The 27,500-nt window shown below is 46.1% G+C and overlaps 1 protein-coding gene across 1 annotated transcript in view; it reads right to left on the bottom strand.

Moving 5' to 3' along the window:
* Nucleotides 1–27,500, bottom strand: part of LOC135115846 (myb-like protein Q) — a 209,441-nt gene that overhangs the window by 31,946 nt on the left and 149,995 nt on the right. The window lies entirely within an intron of this gene.

Genomic DNA, 27,500 nt, shown 5'->3' with positions numbered 1-27,500 from the left:
CCTGCGGGAGAGGGGGGTGGGAGAGGGGGCCTTTTTTTGTGTGTGTTGCAGTGGCTGGCTGTGGCTTCGCCTCGGCTCGGCGCTAGCTTCGTTGCTTCACTGCTCGTCGTCTTCGTCTTGTTCTTGATTCTGTTCTTGTTCAGCGGCTCATTATGTTTTCCTTCCTCATTCCTCTATTGTCATCTTACTTCTTCCCTTTCTTCTTCTTGTTCAATTGCTTCATTGTTCATCGCAGTTTTCCTCTTCTTGTTGTTGTTCTATAAGATGTTATCAGTTTTCCTTTCTGTCTTCCTTTTGTCGTCCTCTTCTTTCTATAAATAGTGCTCCCTTTTTCTTCTCTTCTCTTCCATCATTCACTTGTTTACAAATGTATTACCCCATATCATCATCCCATTTCCTCTTCCTTAGCTTGCTTTAGCTGTCGTCTTCCTCCTCCATACCCCGCGTCTTCGTCAGATAAGAGAGGTGATAACTGAACTCCCGCCATCAGACGGCAGCACAGGTAGTGCCCATGTCCACCTGGCGGCGCTGAGGGCGAGGACGGCGGCCACTCATCCCTGCCGACGCCTTCAGGGTGCAAGTCTCGCCCTCAAAGCGGCGTGCATGATGAAATGCAGATGAGGAAGTATAATTGCAGGCCAACACTTCCACAAGAGACAACAACGGGCCCATAATTCCTCGCACCGAACATGTAAAACGCGCATCCCTGAGGTTTTAACGGCAGCATAAAACTCGGACGGGGGTTTGTATCACAGATCCTAAAAGGGTCTATGAATGATTACGAATATGAATAAGAAGACGCCACCTTATTATGAATATGAATTCACTTCCCAGAATTGCTCGCAAAACTTAAAAAAAAAAAAAAGAAAGAAAAAAAGTTCCGTCAGGGGAAAAATGTTTACGAGCACATAAAGGAGGTTTATGTTGTAGGGTGTTTTAATACGTGCAGACGGGAAAGGCGGCGGCGGCGGCGGCGATGGTGTGGTGAGGAGGGGAGGTGGTGGTGGTGGTGGAGCTATTGTGGTGGTGATGGTTGCTATGGACTGTCATGGTGGTGAATAGTATTTAGAAGGACTGTGTAAGTAGTATTAGTATTAGTATTAGTAGTGTGGTAGTGGTGGTGGTGGTGGTGGCAGTAGCGATGTCATTGGTAGAAGTGATAGTGGGTGTTAATTATAATCATCGTAGCGTACATATATTATTATTATTATTATTATTATTATTATTATTTTTATTATTATTATCATCATTATTACTATTATTATGACAATTATAGTTAATAACACTCTTATTACATTAACACCGTCATCATTGTTATTACTTTCATCATTATAAACGTAATAATCATAATCCAATAAACTGCTCCCACGATATATGATAAGATCAACAACACACACACACACACACACACACACACACACACACACACACACACACACACACACACACAACATTAAACCAATTAACCTTTAAACCAATTTGACCTTTACTGTTAAGGACATAACATTTATCTATTTTCCTTCTTTGCGACGAAACTCTGACAGCTTCGAAGAAAATAAAGGCCTTCTGAATCAACACGCATATCAGAAACGGGGACACCCTACATACTAACGGCGGTGTGGGCGAGGAGGAGGAGGAGGAGGAGGAGGAGGAGGAGGAGGAGGAGGAGGAGGAGGAGGAGGAAGGTGCTGTGAGAGGGGTAGAGGGACAGGGGTGAAAAGTCTTGTAAGGGTAAAGGAAAGAGAGAAAGGGAGGAGGAGGAGGAGGAGGAGGAAGTACGTGTCCGTGTCCAGGGGAGAGGAGAGGAGGGAGGCGGGGATTCGGGGCTTACTTAGGGAGTCAGGGGGTGTCAGGGCGGGTTAGGAGGTGGGTGGGGGGAAGGGCGCAGTGAGGGTGGTAATATCAGTAGGTGGGAGTATTGCTACCTTACTCACCTCCGCCTCAGCATACCAATGTTAATATTCCCGCCATCTACACCCTTGCCAGTCCCCTTGATGTAAAAATATGGCGTAAAATATTGAGTATTATTTACATATCCACCACGCAGGAAGGGGAGGACGGAGGGCGGCTTGGAAATAACAGCTTTGTTCATTTCCCTATAAAAAGTTTTACTCTGAACCGCCACCACCATCACCACCACCTTCTCTCTCTCTCTCTCTCTCTCTCTCTCTCTCTCTCTCTCTCTCTCTCTCTCTGCGCTGCTGCTGCTACTTTTGATTTCCTTTTTACTTCTACACAAATGAGGCTGTAAAAAGATGGAAAGTAGTAAAAGACACACTTACTACTCTCATTCTCAGACATAAAGAAAAATATTAGAGAGCGAGACATTTTATTCTATGTGTCGGCTACGTCCTCTACTTCCTGCTCCTCCTCTCGTAAAGACGCGATGCCTCGGGTTTGGGAAGCTGTGCGGGGCTGACGGCATTATCCAGAGCTTCTTATGCACGCTCCTTGTAGAAAAGAAGGCGATGCTAAACTCTCCCTACGTATGTGTGTATGTGTGTGCAAATGGAGGTCGAGTGGTGACTGAAAGAAATAACACTCTCAGCGTCGACATATAGCCAAGTAACCGCCGTCAGCTGTCCACTCCTGCCTTCCTCCACACCAGGCGCTGAATAGACCATAATGCCGCGGCGAGATGACCTCAAACACTCCACAGGGGAAGGAGAGAATCCGCTTAGAAACGCAAACACGTGAAATTCCACCATGGCAGAGTGTATATACAGAAAGAGCCGAAAAGAACATGTCGTATAGTTTTAAGGTGAAGTTCCGTGTCTTCCTTACTTGAAGCAGCCCAGTGTTAGAAAAGAAATAAGTGGATCTGCTTTGATAACTAGAGGGAATAAAATAACCTGAAAAATTCCGGTAATATAATTATATACATGGGAAAAAAAGGCACCACAGGTTTCCTTTGATGGTTGAAAGGTCATTTCTAGTAATGTCAGTAAGTGTGGACGTTCCTATGGCAACCAGAGAAACAATGCCTCTTGTCTATCTGTGAAAGCAAGAAAATGAATGAGAAAACTGATAACTGATCACGGCGGAAAACTATACAAACTCTTATTATTCATTAGTCCATTCCATCCATCCATGAATCTGTCTATGAACGTGAGGAAATAAAGATAAAGAAGAACAAATGACCGTAGCAAGAAAGACATCACCTACTTCTATCTCCATATCTATCTATCTATCCACGTGTCTATCTAACCGTAAACACATGAACAAAATTAAGACATCGATACATGAAACAAAACCACGTCCATTTTTCTCCCTTTCATCGCTATCAGAAACCAATCTCTTACCTGCGACTGATGTTCATGAATCTTAAAATTGTCTCGAGGGTGAATCAGGTAGAGATATTTCATTAACGTGGCAGGTGTGTGTGTGGAGGAGCATGCCTACAGTCCCGCTCTCTCTCTCTCTCTCTCTGAGGCAGCGGGGATGGACAGGTAGAAACATGTCCAGACGAGGCCATCGATGAAGAAATGAGGTAGAAGGCAAATAGAAACGGTAAAGAAAGAGAGAGAGAGAGAGAGAGAGAGAGAGAGAGAGAGAGAGAGAGAGAGAGAGAGAGAGAGAGAGAGAGAGAGAGAGAGAGAGAGAGAGAGAGAGAGAGAGAGAGAAAAGCATGGTTTTGAATGAGAAATAATGAAATAAAGACATCCCATTACTCAAGACGGCATGAGAGAGAGAGAGAGAGAGAGAGAGAGAGAGAGAGAGAGAGAGAGAGAGAGAGAGAGAGAGAGAGCACACCACAAAGGAAGATACTTAAGGAAATCGAAAAAAAAAATAAAAACAAAACAAAACAAACAAACAAACCCTAACAACTCCATCTCTAAATAAAAACACATACACAAGCCTCCTAAATCATCCTCCGCCAAGTAAGAGCGAACGCAAGTCTGAATACTACCAGTTAAGTACATTTTCGGGCTAGTGAAGGGAACAGAGGAAGGCATCGGCGAGAGAGGGAGTCTGGTCCTTAAGGAGAGAGTGAACAGGTCCTCCTTTCCCTTGCCCCTCCTTGTCCTACACCTGCAGTGGGGAACCATACGAGTCATTCATATAATAAGCCATGATTATGCAATTTGGACGATCAGGCGAGTCGGTCTGTGGAAAATGCAAGCAATTGGAGAAGAAATCCCAGTGAAAGGCAATAGCTGGGGCTCATCATTCTCATCAAGATGTGGGGAAGTAACATAAATTTTTGCGATCAAAAGGACATCCCTCGGTTTCTCTTCAGGGCAAATATCAAATTGCCTCCACTTACAATAATGTCTTTAATTCCAAACGATTTACATGATAACATTTGATAACCGCAAAAAGAAGCAGCTGTATAAGTATGTTTGTGAGGTCTCTCTCTCTCTCTCTCTCTCTCTCTCTCTCTCTCTCTCTCTCTCTATTTTCATAATCTGAATGTCCCCAATAAAGACCTAAAGACCCCAGGAACGATGCTATGACGAAGCGACACTATTGGTCAGTCCCACTCGCTGCCTGCATATCGTTGGTCAGCGGCACCGGTGACGTCACAGCGGCCGAGGACTCCCATTGGTTGGAGTCTCCGAGGCGGTGTGACGTCATAAAAGCGAACGACTGTGATTGGACGGAGTGGAGATGCCTACCAAGAATCATCTACTTGTTCCTCGTAATCCTGTGAAAGCAACGCGGTGAAAATAACACGCGAAGTCACACAGCGTTCGCATTACAGCCGCCATGACACGACACACAAACACACACACGAGAGGGAGGGAGAGAAGGAAAAAAAGTTGCCTAAAAAAATGAGAGAAAAAAAAAGGAGGAGAAAAAAATAATAAAATCCCTCGCCTATAAACCCATTCCAACGTCACCTCATAATTCCAAAAGAAAAAAGAAAAAAAATAAACTAAAGTCCGACATGGCACATAAGAATGGGGGTAAAGAGAGAGAGAGAGAGAGAGAGAGAGAGAGAGAGAGAGAGAGAGAGAGAGAGAGAGAGAGAGAGAGAGAGAGAGAGAGGTCATACAATAACAAGTGAAACAACAAATAGAGAGAAGCAAGAGAACGTAATCTTCTATAATTTCCATCTACTTTCTCTCCCTCTCCTTTCCTTTATCCCCCATCCTCATTATCCTTCTTATTCCTGCCTCCTATTCTTCCTAAAACCGTAATGAATTTTATCTTTCTCCTCCTCTTCTTTACCTTCCATCCTCACATCTTCCTCCTGCCTCCTCCTGTTCCTTCTAATCTTCGTCTCTTGTTCACCTGCTTTTCTTAATTGTGTCGTCATATTCCTTCATTCCTCTTCATGATCTGCTCTCGTCACCTCACTCTACGCTCTCACTGTCCTGGCTCGTCACTCTTACCTCTTATTTGCCTGACTTCTCGTCCCCCTCCTCCTCCTCCTCCTACTAGTATCTCTCCTCTATTCTTGAATTACAATAGGAGAAAAACCAAGCTCTCCGATTATCCCCGATTCTTATACTTGAGTCTCCTAACAGCCTCATTAACGTCAATTCCCCTTGTGAGGACGTTTGTCTGTCCGTCGCTGGGACACGCTTGGGGCCGCGCCGCTTCCGTGACGACACTGAATTAGCATTATTTAAATAAACTGATTAATCGCCAGGCATCACGATATCCTGTCCTGTCCTGTCCGTCTCTCTCTCTCTCTCTCTCTCTCTCTCTCTCTCTCTCTCTCTCTCTCTCTCTCTCTCTCTCTCTCTCTCTGTCAGTGTTGTGTCTGCTGTTATTTTTATATTTCTCTATCTTTATAATTTGCTGTTTGGTGCTTTCTGTCAGGCGTATCAAGATTAATATTAATATGATCAAGAGAAGCGGGCAGTCAGGTTTTTCTGGGCTATGATAATGATCAAGAATGAGGAAGGATTATCCTGCTGCATTTTAATTTCAGAAGAGTAAAGTGATGTACTTAGATAATGCTAATAATAATACTGATAATAATAATAATAATAATAAAAATCTTATAAATCTTTCCATTTTCAACGTTTGGAAAGTAACACCAGAAAATAATCATTAAATGGAAGAAAATAAGATAATAATAATAATAATAATAATAATAATAATAATAATAATAATAATAATAATAATAATAACAATAATAACAATAATTCTACATTCTTTGACCCTTTTCATATCATACAAAACGGCAAAAGAAAGAAGAAAAAATATATAAAAAGCAAAATAAAGTAAAAGAACCAAAATACTCCTGGCCCTTTCTGGGAATATGAAAGTTCGGGGGAGGGATCTGCGCCCCCCGCTGCCCCCCGCCTCGTGCCTTTTAGTCGCCTTTTACGACACGCGAGGAATATGGAGACATGTATTCTATATCCTCTGGGACGAGACTAATAATAATAATAATAATAATAATAATAATAATAATAATAATAATAATAATAACAATAATAATAATCTCTTACATTGCATTCATTCACCTTTTTCTCTCATTTTATTCTCCTTTTTTCATAAGCGTGCACTTTTCTTCCTTTCTTCCTCTCTCATTCCGTTACTCACCTTCCCTCATCACATTCTCACCCTTACCTCATCATCTGTTGCTTCTCTCTTCCTTCTCCACCTTCACTACTTCATTTATCATCATCTTCCTCCACCTCTTTCTTCCTCATCATTCATTTCTTTTTCTCTTCCTTTACTATTACATCTCTTTCTCCTCCTCTTGTTCCTACTTCATCGTCCATCATCCTTCTATTTCCTTTTCTTTCTCTTTATCGATTCCCATGATTACTGCATCCTTCTTTCTATTCATCATCATCATCATCATCATCCCTTTCTTTCCCTGCATCCTCTTCTGCCTATTAATACAACACTCCTTGCCGTTCCTCCTCGTCCTCCTCCTCCTGTTCCTGCTTCATCATCACCATCATCATCATCATCATCATCATCATCATCATCATCATCTCTTTCTTTCTCTACATTCTCTCTTGCCATTACAACTACAACACTCCTTTCCTACTGTTGTTGTTCCTCCTCCTCCTCTTCCACCTCCTCCTCCTGCTTCATCATCACCGTCATCACCACCATCATCATCATCGTTTTGCTGGAAGTAATACGCGGAGCAACAATGGAGAAGGTTTATTCTCGACAAAGGTAGATGGAGGGGTTTTATTTACAGAAAGAGAAAACGAAGCTTGCACACTCCCGTTTTCTTTGATACCAGACGGAAAGGAGCGTTCTCTAGAAACCCTGGTTGGTATAATTACACGATCAAAACAATCCTGCCTGAAAAAGTGAAGACTCGGAGGAGCAAGAAAACAAACAAACACACTCATTTGGTTAGCTTCGAAGTTCATTAAAATACACCAGAGTTTGGAATCTGCATCGAGAATGGGTAAGGGGGAGAGGGGGGATGGATGAGGGGGAGGGGGAATGGACACAGAAAGCATATATTTACAGGAATCAAATTTGGCAAACGGTATCACATTCCTCTTTCCAGTTATCACATCTCGTTGTTTTGGGGGTGTGGGTGTGGGGGAGGAGGGGTGCAGTGTGGGTAACGGGCAGGGTGGGGGTTGGGGGGAGTTGACAGGATTGATAAGGTTGGAGAGGAGAGGTTAAATCTCGTAGTTAAGGGGGTGGTGATTATTCTTACTGCTACTGCTGCTACTGCTATTACTACTGTTACTACTACTGTTACTGCTACTACATCTATAAAAAAGAATAAATAAATAAATAAAAAGAAATAACTGGTACTTTTGCTATGAGTATGATCAAGAAAACAACACCTGTTACTACTACTACTACTACTATTACTACTACTACTACTACTACTTTTGCTATTTCTACTAATAACAAAACAACCATTACTATTTATACTACTATAACAAAACACCTACTACTACTATTACTAACAACAAAACAACAACAGCAACAACAACTACTATGACTATAACAAAACTACCAGTACTAACACCACCACCACCACCACCACAACCAGCACCCTTATCACCTAAAGCTACATCTGAGCAAATCATTCAGCACAGCATCAGCATCATCACCAGGCGCGGGGCTCAGCTGTGGGCGGCGTAAGTTTCCCCGGGCTCGCGCACAGAAGAAACAAGTCCCGCTGAATGCACCACCCGGCAGAATAATGATAATGAGGGGAAAAACACAACTCACAGCCGTAATGATTTTCTTGACAATATTTGGGGCTCCCCTTTGTACTACGCCAAGCATTTAATGAGCAAGGGATAACAGGAAGTGCATCAGTCAATTTTTTTTTTTTTACTCTCTCTCTCTCCTTCAGACTTGAAATATTTACTCAATTAGCCCGATGATGATGATGTCACAAAACAGACGCTAACAGACTCACTTCTTGCTACTTGGAGCGTCGCCGTGACTACCAGAGTAAACTTACACTAAATTACTCACTAATTAACAACTTGAGCTCATTAGTAACATCCAACATATGAGGAAAAGAAAATATTCCTACACTCTTGCTACCATCAGCGCTAAGGACAAACAACGGCCGCAGGGAAAAGGCCGAAACAGAGCTTATTAAATCATTTTACAGAGAAGCGTATCACATCAGGCATCGGAGAGCAAAGAAGCGACTTTATCAAAACTCCATCGTGATAAAAATGACACACAATGCCCTCCATTTGATGAACACTATTGACTCACAACAGACAACATTAACAACGCGAGTAACAACACGAACGAGAATAACAATAATAATTCTGAGCAAGGTAAGAGCCACACGCCTCACCTGTAATCAAGGGGAGGGGGAAGAGGGGGTACAACAGGTAAGTAACATCGATAAGGTGTAAATAACGTATTGAATCAACACTAAATAGGCGAACATCAAACAACTTCACAACTTCTCTTTACACCTTCACCTGCCGGCTTCCTCAGGTGACAGGTGACGCCACGGGTACACCTGGAAGCACCTGCGGGCCTGAATAACGATACGAAGGTGAAAACATGTCATTTCTATTGAGCACAAACCTGGGGGACGTAAAAATAAACATCGCTCTTTCTCCATGACTTATAGATTTCACACTCGGTTACTTTTTTTTCATATATTCGGTCTCGTTTGTGTGTGTGCGTGTGCGTGTGTGTATGTATGTGTGTGTGTTCTTCGTCTCCCCGCCGCCGTGTTCTCGCCCCGCCAGAAGCTCGTCAGCGGGCAAAACGGAACCTTTCGCCGCCGATTCTAATACTTGATGACGTTTACGGTTTTGCAGCTTTACGTGCGCGGCGAAGGGTGATTCCCGCCCCCACCTCCTCCACCTCCTCACCCCAAGCCGCGCCCGCCCCACCTCGCCCCCGTCACCCCCGTCGCCCCCTCCCATCACCCCTGGCATTCGTCCCCGCGGGGTAATGAAAACTTATGGAGGCAAGAAAAGGAGACGCATATCATAGGAAATGGGTAATGGGTTTGAGGAGGGACACGTGTATCACTAGAAATGGGTGGGGGGTATGGGGTAGAGGCTGGTTCAGGTCCCCTTCCCTCCCAAATCACATGTCTTTTCAACCTTCTTGGCTTTATGGCACAAAAACTTAACGGGGCAAGAGAAGGATAAAATCAATCTTTCTCTCTCTCTACCCGTTTGGTCTCCGTTGTTGTTGCTGTCGTCGCTCTCTCTCTCTCTCTGGTGGGTTTATCGTAGCGGCTGAAACATGAACTAAAGGCGCAGGGAGAGGATAGGACGCCGCAGAGGGAGAGTGAGGAAGGAAAAGAGTGCGAGAGAGAACGAGTGACACAGGGCGCTGGAGGTAAGGATAGAGGGGACGGATGAAAGGAGAGGGATATAAGGAAGGATGAGGGGAACGACAAGAGGAGGGAGACGATGTGAGAAGGATGGAAGGAAAGTGGAAAGGGATTAAAGAAAAAGAAAGTTGTGGGTATTGCAAGGTGAAGAAAAAAAGAAAATACTGAGGTTGAGGAACGAAACATGGAGAGAGAGAGAGAGAGAGAGAGAGAGAGAGAGAGAGAGAGAGAGAGAGAGAGAGAGAGAGAGAGAGAGAGAGAGAGAGAGAGAGAGAGAGAGAGCACTACACATAAACACAGCAACAAAACAAAACTGACAAGAAACAAAAAACAAAAACAAAACAAAACAAAACAAAAACACACACAAAAAAATCGCATTTAAGACAGTGACAAAACAAATCTAAGAAAATGAGACTCGTATGAGAAAGCAAGGGACAGACAGACAGACAGGCAGACAAACAGACAGAGAAAGAGAGAGAGACGGGAGAGGGGCAGATAAAACAGACTTACATAATAGGGACGACGAGTGTAAAAAACAGTCAAACATATCTTATACGCAGCATGGTACCCGCCAGTGGGATTTTACGGTATTCGTCGGATCTGCCTCACAAAATAAGTGGCGGTGTGGAGGGATTTGGCCGCCCGAGGTTCTGCAATTCCTAGAGATTGAGAGTAAAGTCGCGTTATTACATTTGAGGCCCTGAACCCCCCGTGGGCCTTCCTTCCTCTTTATCAAGGACCCTCCGCCTTCACGATCACATGCTTTGGAGATGGTAAGGTGCGTGCGTGTGTCCGAGAGAGAGAGAGAGAGAGAGAGAGAGAGAGAGAGAGAGAGAGAGAGAGAGAGAGAGAGAGAGAGAGAGAGAGAGATCATTCTACTCTAAGATGCTCAGTTCCTCAGTTTCTATTTAAAGGAACTGCGAACGACTCTCTCTCTCTCTCTCTCTCTCTCTCTCTCTCTCTCTCTCTCTCTCTCTCTCTCTCTTTCTTATGTCCGCCCGTACAGGTGCTCTCAAAATATTAACCTCAGATAATGCAGCGCAGAAACGAGTTGATTCTTCTCGGTGAGTGAGAGCGAGAAGGTTGAAAAAAAAAAAAAAAAAAAAAAAAACTTAAGAGGGAGAGGGACAGAGAGGGAGAGGGAGAGAGACCGGATAAATCAAACAAAACCCGCCTCTTCGTATCTCACATCTTGCCACGGTGACGTCTCGCTCTGATCACCACCACCAACTAGTGAACGAAGACGAAGAAGTGGTCAGAAAAAAAAATAATAGTAATAAGTAAAGGGTTGGGTAGTGTAGAGTATGTCATGTTGGAGGGAGAAGAGAGGAACCCGTCGGCGGTTGGTGTCTACTCCTCCTCTCGGTTCTTCGTCGGGTTGTCGGAGGAATGTGAGTGAGGGAGGGGAGGTAAGCGGGGGTCGCTCCTATATCATCCGGGCCGCTAATGTATGCGCGTTCGACGGTAGTTCTGTGGCCGTGGTGAACTGGTATCGCCGCATTGTCACTGCAGCTGTCGCGACGCCCGGACAACCCCGCCGCAAAAACAGGTCAAACCAGCCTCTCAACTAATTAGAATTTTTGATATTATAAACTAGACGACGAGGAGAACAAAGCCCTCGTCGGCCCGAGCCTCCACCTGGTAAAAATGTGTTCAGGAATGAGGGTGATGCAGACGCCGTGTGTGTGTGCGGTTGATGGGGACAGATATTAGGGGCCCGAGCGAGGGAGTGGCCGATGGGGTGTGGGGGCGCGGGGGCGGGGGCGAGGCGGGGGCGAGGCAGGGGATCGGACGGCGAGGGTTTTCATGGGCAATTTTACAACGTTTTTAATCCTCTTATGATTCTTGGGGAAGGTTCAAAGCTCAACAGGTGGCGACGGAGGTGTTTGAAGGTGAGGGTCTGGCCGGCGGGGGACTAGCTTGGACGGGAGGGGCAAGGGAGAGGGGGAGGGGGCGTGGGAGTTGGCCTGGCTGTGGGGAGTGGGGCGGGGGTGGGCAAGACGGGGCGGAGTCAGGGGACGGAGGTGTCTTGGTGCGTGGAGAACTTTTTCAGGAGCATTATAGACATAATTGGGATGACAACACAAGCCTAACATTTGCCAACATTCAACACTGGGGCGGGTCGGCCTGCGTGCGAGGACTCCACCACCCTCTCGACGCCTTCCTAACCACCGCGGCATCCAGCCTCGACGCCCTCGCCCCTCCAGGCACCGCGACTCAGTGGTGCACCGCCGAGGGTGAGTGTGGTGGGTCAGCGGTGGCGGTGCATACTGGTGGTTCTGGGAGGGAGGCTGTGGGCCGCTGGTGGTGTGTTGACAGGTCTTGGGGTGTCTCCTGCTGCTGTTGCTGTTCTTGCTGCTGCTGCTGCTGCTTCTGACTTCCAGCGCCCTCCAGCACGATGTCCACCCACGCCCGGAACCTCTCGGATCGACCCGAGGCGGAGGTGGCTGGTAGTTGAGAGGATGAGGTTGTCTCTCCCTCACTGCCCCCCGCCTTGGTCCTCGCTGCGGGGCCTCGCACAGCGTCGTGTCCAGTACTGGGGTTGCCATCACTTCCGGATTTCGAGACAGCCTCCGCGTCTGTAGGCTGGGGCTCCTTAGCGGCAGGGCTGTCCTCCTCGTTGGCCGGCGGGAGGCTCGGGGCATTATCAGCGCTGGCGGAGTTCTCATCTACGAGTGTCGTGCGATTATTCTTCTTGACGATCTGGGCGGCGTGGGTAGGCAAGGGTCTGGAGGTGCCCGCCCTCCCAGCAGGCAGAGGACTGTTTTCCCGGCCAGCGGGTCGAGGGCTGCTCTCCCGGGAGGTAAGGCGACGAGGTGCATGGACTGTCATTTCTCGTAGAGGACCAGCACGGGTGGTAGACACGGTAGTCCAGCCGCCACTCGGGCACCCAAGAAGGGCAGTATCACTCTTCGAGGCAGCATCTGCCTCTGTCTTCTGAGCCGTCAAGGCGTCGGCTTCTGCCGACGCCTTGATAGGGAGGCTGAGTTCGGCCTCCGCCTTGACGTGAGGGCTGCTGTCCTGGTCAGTCCTGGGACGCCGGCGCGCAGCGGGGTAGCGGAAGCCACATTGCACCTTGGAGGAAACGATGCCCAGGGCGCGAGTGCGACGCCACAGCGTCATGACGGGGATGTTGCACCGCTCCGCAGCAGGCTTGATGGGAGTGCCTGCCTTCACCAGCGTCAAGGCGGCCATCAAGTCGTTCTGGGTCCATCGCGAAGCCCCGGACTTCGGAGCCGAGATGGCACCTCGCAGGTCGTCCCAGGTGCAATCTGCTGCTCTCACGGCCCCGCCGCCGTCGTCCCTTGACGGCGTAAGGACTCCAACACTTGCCGCAGCACAGCCCCCAGTCAGTCCCTGTGTGGGGCTGATGCGTCCCCGCAAAGCCTTAGTGTTTCCAGGGAAGTGGCCGGCGAGGGAGAACACCGCCGGCGGGAGGTCTGAGATTTCACTGGAGGTGGTGGCAAGGCTCACTGCAGCATGTTTCTTAAGGTTTTTGTTGCTGATGGAGATGTTATTGTTGTTATTTGAGTTGGAGTTAGTAATAGTGGTGGTGGTGTTGGGGATGGAAGGGCCGGAGATAAGAATGGTGTCTGGAGGGGGCGGGGCACCGCTGCCTACGCTGTCAGCGATGCTCCTCGTGATGCTGGCGGTGTCTTCTCCCAGGGGCAGAGGCAAGGAAGGGGTCTGCATCTTCTGAGGCGGCAGAAGCTTGCTCACCGTCATGGCGGTGGCGGCGGCGGCGGCTGTGGTGACGGCAGCGGAGGTGGCGGTGGAGGCGGCCGGAGTCTCGGCGGGGAGATCGGCGAACATGGTGGGGAACACAGACCCGCCCCCATCTGCAAGGAAACACTGTGGGTGACGGTGCCGAGGCCGCGGGCGGTTAGTGACAACCACGCCCACACGACCACCACCATGCACCAGTAACAGCAGCAGCAGCATCAGAGGCATCAGTAGTAACAGCAGCAGCAGCAGTCCACCTCTGTTAGTACTTCAACACAAACACCCTCCGGCGGGCCACTTCAAAATTAAGGTGGATCCAAAAAAAACAGACGAGGGTAGCACCGCCGCGGCCCAGGGAACGACGCTCCCCAAACCTGAGGGCGCCTCCACCAGCCCCGCAGAGGCCCTGTTTGGGGAGCACCCGTCTTCCTGTCACGCCGCGGCGACGACGACAGACACAAGCGTCGCGTCCGCCCATCACCAAAAGGGCGGATAAAGGGGGTGATGGGAGTCATGGGGTGAGGGGCTGGTTAACATGCGCGTAGGGAGCGGCAAAGCTGTCACACACACACGCACACACACACGAAAACACACACACACGCAAAACCCACGCAAAAAAACACACAACACTCGGAACTGCGTGTCTGCGTCAGTATGAGTCGCTATGGTTCCCTCCCACGGCGCCTGACAGCCTCCCTCAGCTCGGTATTAGTTGCCCGCGGTAACAACAACCTACTGACAACGGCCATTTCGACGCAAAGACTCAACGAGAGAAAACTTTCGTGTTAGCGAGTTACTGCCACGCCCACCACAGAGGCCGACACCTCGCACCCCGGTGGGAGGCTCTCGTGTGTGTGTGTGTGTGTGTGTGTGTGTGTGTGTGTGTGTGTGTGTGTGTGTGTGTGTGTGTGTGTGTGTGTGTTCGTTCCGCAGCTCCCACCTCTGTCCCTCACGCCACGCACTGATTATGGCCGCCATTGGGTAATTCTGTGCCCACTGAACGAGGCCATATCGGCGCAGCGCCTCGGGCCGGGCTGGATATTTGGCTGAGGTACCACCAGCCCATATCATGGAAGCTGCACTGTTTTTATGCCCAAGTGACATTAAGCTCACTATTTCAATTTCAGAATGTGGTGCTCTTTTTCCAAGGGATTTCCTGTTTGGCATTCGTGTTTCATACGTGTATTCATTACAACAACAAGGTTCGTTCATCCTGCGTGACCTCCCCATCCTCTCCCCGGAGAATCATGAGAATCGGCTTTTTCTGAAGCGGTCTCGTTTCCTCTCAGATGCGTTACGGCGGCGACGAGAGGGTACAAACAATGCAAGAAATATCTCTATTATTCATACGCATCTCATTCACAACAATAAATCGGGCGGATGGTTGAGGAATCCCGGGATGTGACAGGAAGCAAGGGAGCAGGATTCTACCGGGCTGCGACAAGATTCCACACTCGGGTACCATAACCGCAACACCTTCCCGAGGCCCGCCACGCCCGCCCCAGACCTCGGCGCCCTCAAAGCCCGACTAAGACTGAGTATACCGCTGCTCTGCTACACCGAGACCGCTGACAGAGACGTGTGTTGGTATCCTGTATAGATTTGGTCCTCACACACACACACACACACACACACACACACACACACACACACACACACACACACACACACACACACACACACACACTTTCTGAATCTTGGAAAAAAAACCTCAAGTAAAAAAAAAATAAAAAAAAATAAATAAAAAATAAAGATAAATAAAAATTGAATATAAACTAGAATCATAAAAACCAAAGATAAAACCAGAAACCTACGTATGCATAACAAAAAAAAAAAAGAAGGGACAAAACAGACGAGGACACAAATAATAATAAAAAAAGAAAGATAAATATCACACACAAAAAAAGGAAAGACAAAATAACCCATACTGCACAAAACACGTAAAAATAAATAAACAAATAAATAAACAAAATAAAAAAATAAATAAATATACAAAATAAAATAACTACCCTTGACCTAGGACATCACCACGGCCCCTGACTGACTGACGAAGACAAGACACACGCGGCAAGCAAGACAAGCCGTGCGGGAGGCGAAGAGCGGTGCGGGCGGGTCCAGCGAGCCAGCGAGCCAGCCAACGCCGCGACCCCCTGGCGGTGTTATGATGAATTAACGCCCAGCGAACGAGAACCTCTGAGAAACGAGCCCATTGTTTCCCTCGGGCAGGCGGCGGGAACGAGGCCTTGAGTTCTGATGGTAATGAGTAGCCTTTGTGATGCTCCACCGACTCTATATTCATCTGTGGATCAGACTCACGTTTCAAGGCGCATAAGTGATTCTCTCCACCGAGGCCAAGATTCCGCCACGCCACCCACCACACGCTCGCTTACGTTTTCTTCTTCTTCTTCTTCTTCGTGAGAGAGAGAGAGAGAGAGAGAGAGAGAGAGAGAGAGAGAGAGAGAGAGAGAGAGAGAGAGAGAGAGAGAGAGAGAGAGAGAGAGAGATTTGTGTGTGTACGTGATTTTTTTTCTTGCTTTTGTTATTTTTTTTATTTCCTTAGTTTCTTTATTTTTGTTTACCGATATTTTTTCACGTTATTCTTTTGTTTTCGTTTCCACTCCTCCCTGGCACGGCTCCCCTACTGATGGAAAAGCAGAAAAGCAGAAAAGTAGCAAATAAATATGTAAACAATAGCAGCAACGAGAGCAACATGAACAATAACAACGACAGCGCCACAAAACCACAACCTTGTATCTTGCTTCATGATGACACCTTTTTTTACCACATGATTTCCTCGGTGACTTGCAAGTGAATAAAGAAAATAAAGAGAACTGAAGAACAAATTTGACGTACGAAAAATAAAATGAGAATAAAAAAAATATTCTTGAGAGAAAAAAGAACAACCAATGAAGAACAACAAGAACTTCATAAAAAATGTAAAAAGAAAAAATAACAAAATATTAACTGATGCGTGAAGTACATGATATAAAAATCACAACATCAAGAATGAAAATTAGAGAGAGAGAGAGAGAGAGAGAGAGAGAGAGAGAGAGAGAGAGAGAGAGAGAGAGAGAGAGAGAGAGAGAGAGAGAGAGAGAGAGAGAGAGAGAGAGAGAGTTATAACCAACATGAAGTGACAAGCGACGAAGCTGAGAGAGAATTGCATTGCGTAAGAATACAACAAGTGCAATAAGAAACTTTAATTAATTCACACGATCCCCAAAGCGTTGGCAACTCAACTTAGGAATCATCAATCATGATTTGAAACAAAACTGGTGAATCCTTCCCCTTTCCCAGCCCCCCGCTCTCTCTCTCTCTCTCTCTCTCTCTCTCTCTCTCTCTCTCTCTCTCTCTCTCTCTCTCTCTCAGCAACAGTCGTTTTTCATGTCATATCTCCGTCGCTTCGTCTCTCTCTCTCTCTCTCTCTCTCTCTCTCTCTCTCTCTCTCTCTCTCTCTCTCTCTCTCTCTCTCTCTCTCTCTCTTTCTCTCTCCTATATATCAAAGCACACAGTGGCAATCACAGCTCCTCTAAAACGTGGCAATTTTAGTCAATACGTCAAAATTTAAGCGTCGGAAGGATAGCGACCTTGACACCAACTAGCGGGCGACGGCGGCGACTCTTCGTGACAGAGTTTCTCTATTACTTCGACTAGACAATCAGGGTGGAGACGAGGACTCATTTCCGGCGGTGCGGTGGTAATGCTGTGTCCAGGAACTGCCTGACGGAGACGCGTTTTGAAGGAGGAGGAGGAAGAGGAGAAAGAGGAGAGGAGGAGGAGGAGGAGGAGGAGGAGGAGGAGGAGGAGGAGGAGGAGGAGGAGGAGGAGGAGGAGGTAATGTAAAGTTTGTAATAATAGTGTTATTAAAGCATTTCTGTTTGAACTGAAGTGGCTTTTGCATTATGTTACGTGCAGTTCCTTCGTCGCGTTACGTGTAAGATGATTCGCACTCTGTCTGATAAATTTTTTTTTAGGGAAGAAAAAATTGCTACCCAATTTATTGCCTGTAATGACAGCTGAGGTTAGTGAACACTGCAGGTGCGGTTATATATCTGTATTCTAAGCCTTTAGTTTATTCTTTTTATCTGAGCAACAAGGTGGTTTGTTTGCCATCCTTTACTTCCTATAAGACTAAACGAGGTAGAAAAAAGCACACCTATACTTAAGCCCACGCATTAATTTACTGGCGGATTGAAGGTACGTTTGTGTTCTGGTCTTCGTCTAGCGTCACTGTCTAGGTAAAATAATGGTACTCGCCACGTTCTCTTTGTTTTATGTAGGGGTGCACTGACAGCCTCCTTATTACCCTGATTACAGGTGTGTGCTGGCCACTGAGATGCTCCAGGTGAGATGATGCTGGTCCTGCCTCCCGTCACCTGAATGTTATGGCAAGGGATGCACAGGTGAGGATTACGTGTCTGAGTGCTGCCGCTGTGATCTCAGACTGTCACTTCCGAAGAGTTGGTTCCTCAAGGCAATAGTTTTTGTTGATACTTTTAATTGGGGTATAAATGTTTCTTTTTTTTTTTTTTATCAGTTTCTCGTATTTCGGTAAGAGAACACGGATTGAATAATATTTTCCCTATTTGCATTGAGTGATTTGTCTTTCAAAGATAATGTATTTTATTTTGTCGTCTGAATTGCCTTTTTATTACTGATTTTTTGTTTTGTATATCATTACAAGAATACAAAACAATTAATATTTTTCTCGTCTGAAGTGATAACGATAATTTTCCATAACATTACCCTTTCTTTGGGAAATAAAATTGCTTTTTTTATATCAATTCCCGTGCTGCACTATGAGAGTACGAATCAAGTGACATTTTACATTGTTTGCACTAACTTTATGGTTCGTGAAGGCGGAATAAACGAAGTTATTTCAAGTTCGTAACATGTGAGTTCACTCTGATTAAATCAAATTCAAACTAAATTGGGCTGACAACTGTGATATCTAATTTACCTCAGTCTGTCATGAGGGAATTGCTGTAACTTGTGCTATTCCATAAAAAAAAATTACTTTGACCAATATTTCTTTGATTAGATGCGATATTATACAAAGAGAAATGATGCACCCGCGTATTGATGGTTGTGCGCATTGTTTTGTGTTATTTGCTATAAAATAATGAGTTTTTTGTCATCACCATGGGCACTTGTCATCATCTCTAAATATTTTCCGTGGCGAACGCTCGCTATTTTAAAAGTGTTTCCAGTGGGTGTTTCCAATCATCATATTGTTTTCCTTGGACACTTCTAGCCATTACTTTTCCTTTTCCTGGACACCTTGCAACCATTTCATCTTTTCACTAGAGACGTTTAGCCATTTTCATGATTTCATAGACACATTTAACCCTTACTTTCGTTTTCCCTAGACACCAGAAAGCATTTTATCTGTTCATTGGAGATGCTGAACCATTTATATAATTTCACAGACACTTCTAACCATTTTTACTACTTTCTCATGCGCACTCAAACCATCTGATATCTACCGTCAATCAAAACTTTTTCTTTTCATTCTTTTCCTCGCCGTGTTAATAACTCAACGATGGGAACAAGACACCGCCGGTACTCCTGTCAGTTTTTAAGTAACTTTTCAATCGTTACGTAACTCCACCTTTACTTTCCCTGCCCCGGTAAACACACACACACACACATACACACTTTCATTCCCCTCACGTCTCGCAGAGAACAACAAAAACAACAAAAACAATAATACATAAACTATACTCACATCCATTTTTTATCATCTTTCCCTATTTTTCCCTTCCTTTCCTCCACACCCTTCAGTTTGTTTCCCTCCACCTCCTCCTCTTCCTTCGGTTCCTTCTATATTATTCTTCCATCTTTCGCTCCATTTTTTTACGTTTTATTTCCTCCACTTCCATTCCATCATTCATTCTCCTCCTTATCATTTTTCTTCTCTTCCATCCTTTAATTTCTCCATGCCGCTTATCGAGTTTTATTTTTTATTTTCTCTACATCCATTCATCCTCTTCATCCTTCTCGCTCTCTACCATTCTTCATCTCTCCCTGTTTTTTTTTATCCATTTTCTTTCACATACCTCCACATTCATTCATCCATTTATCCATCTATTCTCTGCCTCTTTCCTCATCTTTTAATCTATGCCTTACATCTATTTTTATTTACATTTCCTCTACACTCATCCATCCATTTATCTTTCCTCCCTCTTATCGATATTTACTTGTATTTTCCTCATCCATGTATTCATCTATCCATCCTCTTCATCATCCATCTATCTATCTATTCCTCCAGTTTATCAACATCATCTCTTTCCTCTTTCATCGATATATATATTTCTCTTTCCTCCTCCATCTATCCATCTATCCTCCTCCTCCTCCTCCTCCATCATCCTTCCACCTCTCGCAGGAGCTCCGGTCTTAACATTTCCTACGGATAGATTCGGAGTCTCATCCTAAATTCATGAATATCCCAGCACGAAGTCAAGTTCGGCACAAGTTCTGTTGGTTTGTGTATCATGTCCCCTCCCTCTCCTCGCCGCCCCTGCCACACCCCCTAGCCACCCTGTCACTTCTCCGTCGCCCCTGCCATTCTTTCCACCACCACTACTCCTCTCTCTCTCTCTCTCTCTCTCTCTCTCTCTCTCTGGTGTTTCCCTCTCCCTCCCTACCATTCATTCCTCATCGCTATTTCTTACTATCTCATTCAACCTTCATTTTTCCTCATTCCCATTTAATATCATCGCTTCCTACTCCATCATCCATCTCTCTCTCTCTCTCTCTCTCTCTCTCTCTCTCTCTCTCTCTCTCTCTCTCTCTCTCTCTCTCTCTCTCTCTCCCCCACGTTTCTAAAGTCCATCATTCTGTTGCGGACGAACATCAAAGGAAACTAACAAGAGGGAGAAAAAAAATAAGCGAAGGACGGAGATGAGGTAGATGGATGAAGGAGAGAGAGAGAGAGAGAGAGAGAGAGAGAGAGAGAGAGAGAGAGAGAGAGAGAGAGAGAGAGAGAGAGAGAGAGAGAGAGAGAGTACTTTATATGGTCCCGGACAGCAAGGGTTTGAATCCTTCACCCAAAAAAGAAACACACACACACACACACACACACACACACACACACACACACACACACACACACAACCCCTAAGCAGGCAATGCCAGTGAGCAATTTCGCCAATTTCACCGGAATGATCGCCAAATAGCAACGCTCACCCGCCAAAATCCATTCGTTCCCATCTAGCAGTCAAGCCAAAAATAATGCGACCAGGGTGAAAAATCGATGCCGCGTAATATAAGCGCGATAAAAAATAATGCAGACGCAGGAAATGTGGAAATATTAGGAAATATACTTGCCAGTCTCCAGTGTCGAATTTGGAGGCGGGCCATTTTCGCGAGAACCTCAGGCATTTGGCGGGGGTTCTAAGTTCGCTGGGGGTGATGCGTGGTTGGTCGCCTTCCCGCTCCGTCTGCAGGTGAGGGGAGGTGCCGGGGTACGTGGCGGTGAGGGACGGGGTGAGGGGAGAGTAGTGCTGGGTGGCGGCGCGGCGGGAAATGTCTCCAGTCCTTATTTCAGTGTACAGATCCGATGTAAAGAAGCCAAATAAACATCGGCTTCTCGAAACGTGAGCTATAAGGCCCAAGAAAGTCTCTCTCTCTCTCTCTCTCTCTCTCTCTCTCTCTCTCTCTCTCTCTCTCTCTCTTCTGAAAGAACCTCACCATTAGTAAAGATGCAATACCAACGTTCTCTCTCTCTCTCTCTCTCTCTCTCTCTCTCTCTCTCTCTCTCTCTCTCTCTCTCTCTCTCTCTCTCTCATCCATAACCATAAAGAAATAAATACAAATATACATTACATACATACATGCATACGTCCACCATCCCTTACACACACACACACACACACACACACACACACACACACACACACACACACACACACACACACACACACACACCATCATTTCATATCTCAACACCCACCCCAAAACACTCTCTCTCTCTCTCTCTCTCTCTCTCTCTCTCTCTCTCTCTCTCTCTCTCTCCTCCGTCACACACGCGTCGTCGAAGTTATATCAATAATAAACTACATTACGATTGCATTTCAGAATTTTCCTCCGCCGAGTTAAATGTACATTATCAGGCAAATCAACTCGGAAGGCAAAACCAGAGGCGGAATCTCAAAGGCGGAATAATACCAGCCAGTCAGAACGCAGCAAGGCCACGCACAACCACGCAAAATAAATCCTGATTGGGTATAGAGGCGAGAGCTAACGAAGAAAAATGTGCCGATATTGGTAATTCGCCGACAGAAATATAATTTGCCATCGGTCGATCTGTCTGCGAGGGAGAGGAGGAGGAGGAGGAGGAGGAGGAGGAGGAGGAGGAGGAGGCTGCAGAAGTGGGAAGGAAGGCTGGATGGGGACGTGGGTGTAAAACGAGGAATATTTCGCAAGGGATGGGTGTGAAAATTAAAGATGATAAAGAAGAGCAATGATTAAAGACGACGAGAATAACATTGGCGTATTTCATAAAAAAAATAAGGTTATTTAAACAACAAACATTTCCGAACACAAGGATAACAAAAAAAAAAAAAAGATAAAACGACAAAACCACAAATAAACGAAAGAAGATCAAACAAAACGAACGAATGAAGGAATGAAACGAACATGAATACAGATATGGAAGAAAGGAAGACGAAGAGGAGGAGGAGGAGGAGGAGGAAGAGGAGGAGGAGGAGAAGGAGGAGGAGGAGGAAAAAAGTAAAATACCTAAACAAACAAGCGCTTTTTTTTTCTCCTTTCCTCACAATGCATAATGCGAATTCTAGTTTCTCTGAACCACACACACACACACACACACACACAGACACACACACACACACACACACCGCGTTATAATAGGAGACTCTGTGCTAAACATTCAATAGATAATCGATACTAAGCTGTGAATCTGTTCTGCACACATTAATATAATTTTCTGGCGTAGGCTAATCGGACGGTGTATGAGAGAGAGAGAGAGAGAGAGAGAGAGAGAGAGAGAGAGAGAGAGAGAGAGAGAGAGAGAGAGAGAGAGAGAGAGGCTGTACTCGTCATTATGCCATCTGAGTCACCATTTAGTACCTTCTTATTTATTTCAGACTTCCTCTTTTCTCTCTCCCATGCTAAAATATCCCCTTTCACCATCTCTCTCTCTCTCTCTCTCTCTCTCTCTCTCTCTCTCTCTCTCTCTCTCTCTCTCTCTCTCTCCACAGCTGCCGGGCTAGTATCAAATTGCTCACACGAGAGAAAAAAACCTCATATGCTGGCCAAAAAACTCGTCTCATATTGTACATTCTCAATACAACTTACATGAACTTTGGTCGACCGGCCCCAAAAAGTTCACGGAGTTGGCGAAAACTTACGAAACTCAATTTGTTTTGAGTTTTTAGAACAGCCAGCATTGATCTATGTTTTATGAGGGAAGCGAAGACTACGAAGAGGAGGAGGAGGAGGAGGAGAAGGAGGAGGAGGAGGAGGAGGAGGAGGAGGAGGAGGAGTGAGGGGTGATGGGCAGGAGGAGCAGGACCAGGACCAGGAGGAGGAGGAGGAGGAGAGAGGAAGGAAGATGGGAAGATATTGGTACAAGGGTGAAAAGTAAAGGGTTGAATACATATAGAAGTCTTTTGTGTGTGTGTGTGTGTGTGTGTGTGTGTGTGTGTGTGTGTGTGTGTGTGTGTGTGTGTGTGTGTGTGTGTGTGTGTGTGTGTGTGTGTGTGTGTGTGTGCGTGCGTGCGTGTGGTGCGTGTGTGGTGCGTGTGTGGTGCAGGTGGGCAAGTGTTGCGAGTCTTACCTGGGCTGAGCTAAATAGGATTACAGTAAGGAGGATTAAGACCAAGATGTAGCCAAGTAAATACATTAGGTACAGGGGAAGGAGCGACTGGGAGAAAGGGAGAGGAAGAAACACGAGTAAATAATGCATGGGAGAGGGAGAGACAAGGTAACGGAGAAGGACGAGGAGGAGGAGGAGTAGGAGGAAGAGGAAAGGAGGACTTCACAATAACAAAAATACATTAAGCAAAAAAATAATGAAACAGAAAACGTAATTTTTATCAGATAAGAAGGATAAACGGTAGATAAATGGAAGGGGTAGAGGGGAAGGGGGAAAGGGGAAGGGGAAGAGGGGAAAAAGAGAAGGGAAAGAGGGGAAGGATTGAGGGTGGTCTCCTGTGTGCTTCCACTGGGAAAATGGTGAACATTATAAGATTATCACACACGGAAGATGCTGAGTGAGAGAGGAAGGGGAAGGAGGAAAGGGAAGAGGGGAGAGGGGAACAGAGAGAGAGAAAGAGAGGGAGAAGAGGGTAGAGGTAATGGGCACGAGATAATCAGAAACTGGAGAAAGGGGAAAGACGAGAAGAACAAGGGGAAAATAAGGATTTAGTATTAAGCACAGAGAGAGAGAGAGAGAGAGAGAGAGAGAGAGAGAGAGAGAGAGAGAGAGAGAGAGAGAGAGAGAGAGAGAGAGAGAGAGAGAATAATCAATAATAACGCAAATAAACAAATGGAATAAACTACTGAAGAATATAAAGAGTCGTTGAGAAATTGCACTTAGATTGTTAGGCAACTTAACTCCTTTTCTTTCCTCCTCCTCCTCCTCCTCCTCCTCCTCCTCCTCCCACTATATCCACGTCTGCCGTCGACAATCCAAGGGGAGCATAGCCCCCCACCTGCCCCCTAGACACCTGCCGATTTTTCAAACAGGTGAATAGAACAAGAAATGATCGGAAAGGTAGAGTAGGAGGGGGAGAGAGAGAGAGAGAGAGAGAGAGAGAGAGAGAGAGAGAGAGAGAGAGAGAGAGAGAGAGAGAGAGAGAGAGAGAGAGAGAGAGAGGAAATTTACTTAATGAAGGAGGGGAAGGAGGGAAGGAGAGAACGCGAAGGAGCTACAGAGAAATATGTTGATGCGCAGTTGTTTCTCAGGCGAGTGAAGAAAGATTTACGCAGGAATGGATTCTAGTCTTTCTTCTTTTTTACTTCCTCGATCCCTCCCGTTCAAGATAAATAAAACGGAGTAAATAAAGAAGATACAGACAGAGGAGAGTGAGAGTGAGAGTGAGAGAGAGAGAGAGAGAGAGAGCGCGCGCGAGCTAGAGAGAGAGAGGCTTGCGTTCAATAACCGGGAGAGTTCTGTGAGGAAAACTGCTTGCCTTGCCCTAGCTGCCATAAGCCAATCAGAAGGGCTTGTGCTCCCTCTTCCAAGGTTGTGATTGGCTGGCACACAGGGATCGTTCCTCTGCTGTACTTACGGTAGATACGTCTTGACGTTTGCCACTACACATACACACACAAACACACACACAAACACACACACACACACAAACACACACACGTCTCTCCCCCTTCATGGATCTAGGATAACTTTCCTTCCTTCCTTTATAGCACTATGGAATCTGCCTCCTTCCTTCACCCTTCCTTCATAATAACACTAACTTCCCTTCCTCCTTCATTCCCTCCCTTCGTAGCATCACTAACTTCCTTCCTTCCTTCTTTCGTCCTTCTCTCCTTGCACCTCCATCGCGTCCCTCTCTTGAGAAAGCTGAAGAGACTGGGAAGGGAGGACAGGAGAGACGGAGAGGGTATTCTTCGGTCTCTGAGAATCATTTACATGTGTGTGTGTGTGTGTGTGTGTGTGTGTGTGTGTGTGTGTGTGTGCACCTTATCCTACTTACTATCTCAATATTTCTTTATTCCTTTCTCTTATTTATCGCCTTTCGTTGGCCTTGTCTGCCTGCCCATCTCTCTCTCTCTCTCTCTCTCTCTCTCTCTCTCTCTCTCTCTCTCTCTCTCTCTCTCTCTCTCTCTCTCTCTCACTCTGCTGTTCCCACACTTCAGCGCCTGCCCCCTCCCCTCCTCTTCCCTTACCCCCTCAACGTGGCATCCTTATTAATAGTTAATCAAGCCGCTTCCTTTTAGCGACACACCTTCCCTCTCTACCTGTTGCTGTATCTCCAACAAACTTCAAACTTCCCCTTCTGTTCCTTCACCACCACTTTCTGTGTTCCTCCTTCCCCTCTTTCGTTGGCTTCCATTGTTCTCTCTCTCTCTCTCTCTCTCTCTCTCTCTCTCTCTCTCTCTCTCTCTCTCTCTCTCTCTCTCTCAAAACATCCCTCTCACGTTAGTTCGGTTGGCGTTTCAATACAAGACTACTTTTCGTTCACGTCAAAGCAGTCGACCTCTTCTACAGCAAGGTTCACGTGTCGTCTCCTCACCTATTCACGTGCGAACTGGCTTATCCTCACCTGTGCTTCATTTACATGTCTTTTGCTTTTTTCGCTTCATATCTCCTGTTCTTGTTTTTTAGTTATCATTTTTTTCTGATATTTATTTTATTCCCCTCCTCTCTCTCTCTCTCTCTCTCTGTCTCTCTCTGACATCAATATAATCTGTTACACTTTCACAAGCGACAAACATTCCCAATTACAACACACACGTCTATAAAAACCCCAATGTACCTAAACACACACACACACACACACACACACACACACACACTGTTACCTTTCTTACTCCATGTACCCACCTGTACTAACCTATCTCCCTACACGCTTCCTCCTCCTCCTCCTCCTCCTCCTCCTCCCTCGCGACAGGGCTCTGGGTGTCCAACTCTACCGCTTCCTCGTCACTTTGCATGGGTAGTTGACAGTAATCAGGAACTTCCTCCAACGTCCATTGTCTCGTGGTGTGTGTGTGTGTGTGTGTGTGTGTGTGTGTGTGTGTGTGTGTGTGTGTGTGTGTGTGTGTGTGTGTGTGTGTGTGTGTGAGAGAGAGAGAGAGAGAGAGAGAGAGAGAGAGAGAGAGAGAGAGAGAGAGAGAGAGAGAGAGAGAGAGAGAGAGAGAGAGAGAGAGAGAGAGAGAGAGAGAGAGAGAGAGTTGCATACATATACACTAAGTAAAAAGAACAAGAAAAAAATGAATTCTACAAACGAAATTCTCAGTTAAATTCAACTCAATTACTAAATTACACACACACACACACACACACACACACACACACACACACACACACACACACACACACACGGTTCCCAGCAAGCAAGGCGTTAAGTCCTTTTTAATTCATTTAGTCCTTTATTCACTAATGACGTAAATTACAGTGAAGTGTTTATCATCATCATCCTTACAGCGAACGTGGCAAACCCGTCCACCTATCTATCCACTCACCTACCCACACACACACCCTCCTTCCACCTGCCCACTCACCCATCCACCCAACCAATTTCTACCCACCTGCCCACTGACACACCCACGCACCTGACTCCCACTGACCCACCCACCCACTAACCGGTTCACACACGTGGTATAATTATGTTCCTATCCATTCTAATCCACTTCTTTGTTACATGACATTTTTTTATCCAGTTTATCTACTAATTCACTTTTTTATGTACTTTTTACCACCTTTCATCCACTGACCTACATCTGCGTTATCTATGTGTTATGACTTCATTTCCATATCCACGTTTGATCCATCCCTCCATCCACTTTCGTTACTTTCATTGGTTTATCTGAGTACTTTCGTCTCACCTGCCAACTCACCTGGATGAAAGTGGGTAAGGCTTAATGGACACACAAGTAAGGTATTCATTCACCTGTCTATTCATGCTGTCAGTGATCCAGTTCCTTAAGTAGAAAACACCTCATTTTTTTACCGTCCTAAATTGTTGTTGTTGTTGTTATTATTATTATTATTATTATTATTATTATTATTATTATTATTATCATGAAGCCTACAACGAATCTGTGCTTGCCTCACTCTCTCTCTCTCTCTCTTCCCCACGCCTCTGTCATCTCCTCCACCTCCTCTTCTTCCCCCTCCTCCTCCTCCCCCTTCCTTCTCTTCCTCCTCCCAAGTGCTCTCCTCCCTCCGGCTCTCCCCTGACGGCCGCTCTCCCCTCCCCTCTTCCCCCTCCACTCGTGCCTCGCTCCACCTCCCTCCCCCCTCAGGATCGCTCAATAACAAATGCCATATTTACCACTCCGCCACTCACCACCGCCTGCAACATGCCGGCTCTCTCGCTACATTTGGCAACACCGCCTCGCCCGATCC

The sequence above is a fragment of the Scylla paramamosain genome, chromosome 30 (genome assembly GCF_035594125.1).
Source record: "Scylla paramamosain isolate STU-SP2022 chromosome 30, ASM3559412v1, whole genome shotgun sequence".
In the NCBI taxonomy this organism is placed as follows: domain Eukaryota; kingdom Metazoa; phylum Arthropoda; class Malacostraca; order Decapoda; family Portunidae; genus Scylla; species Scylla paramamosain.
Note: the sequence above shows the minus strand (reverse complement) of the source record. Positions and strands in the feature narration are given on the sequence as shown.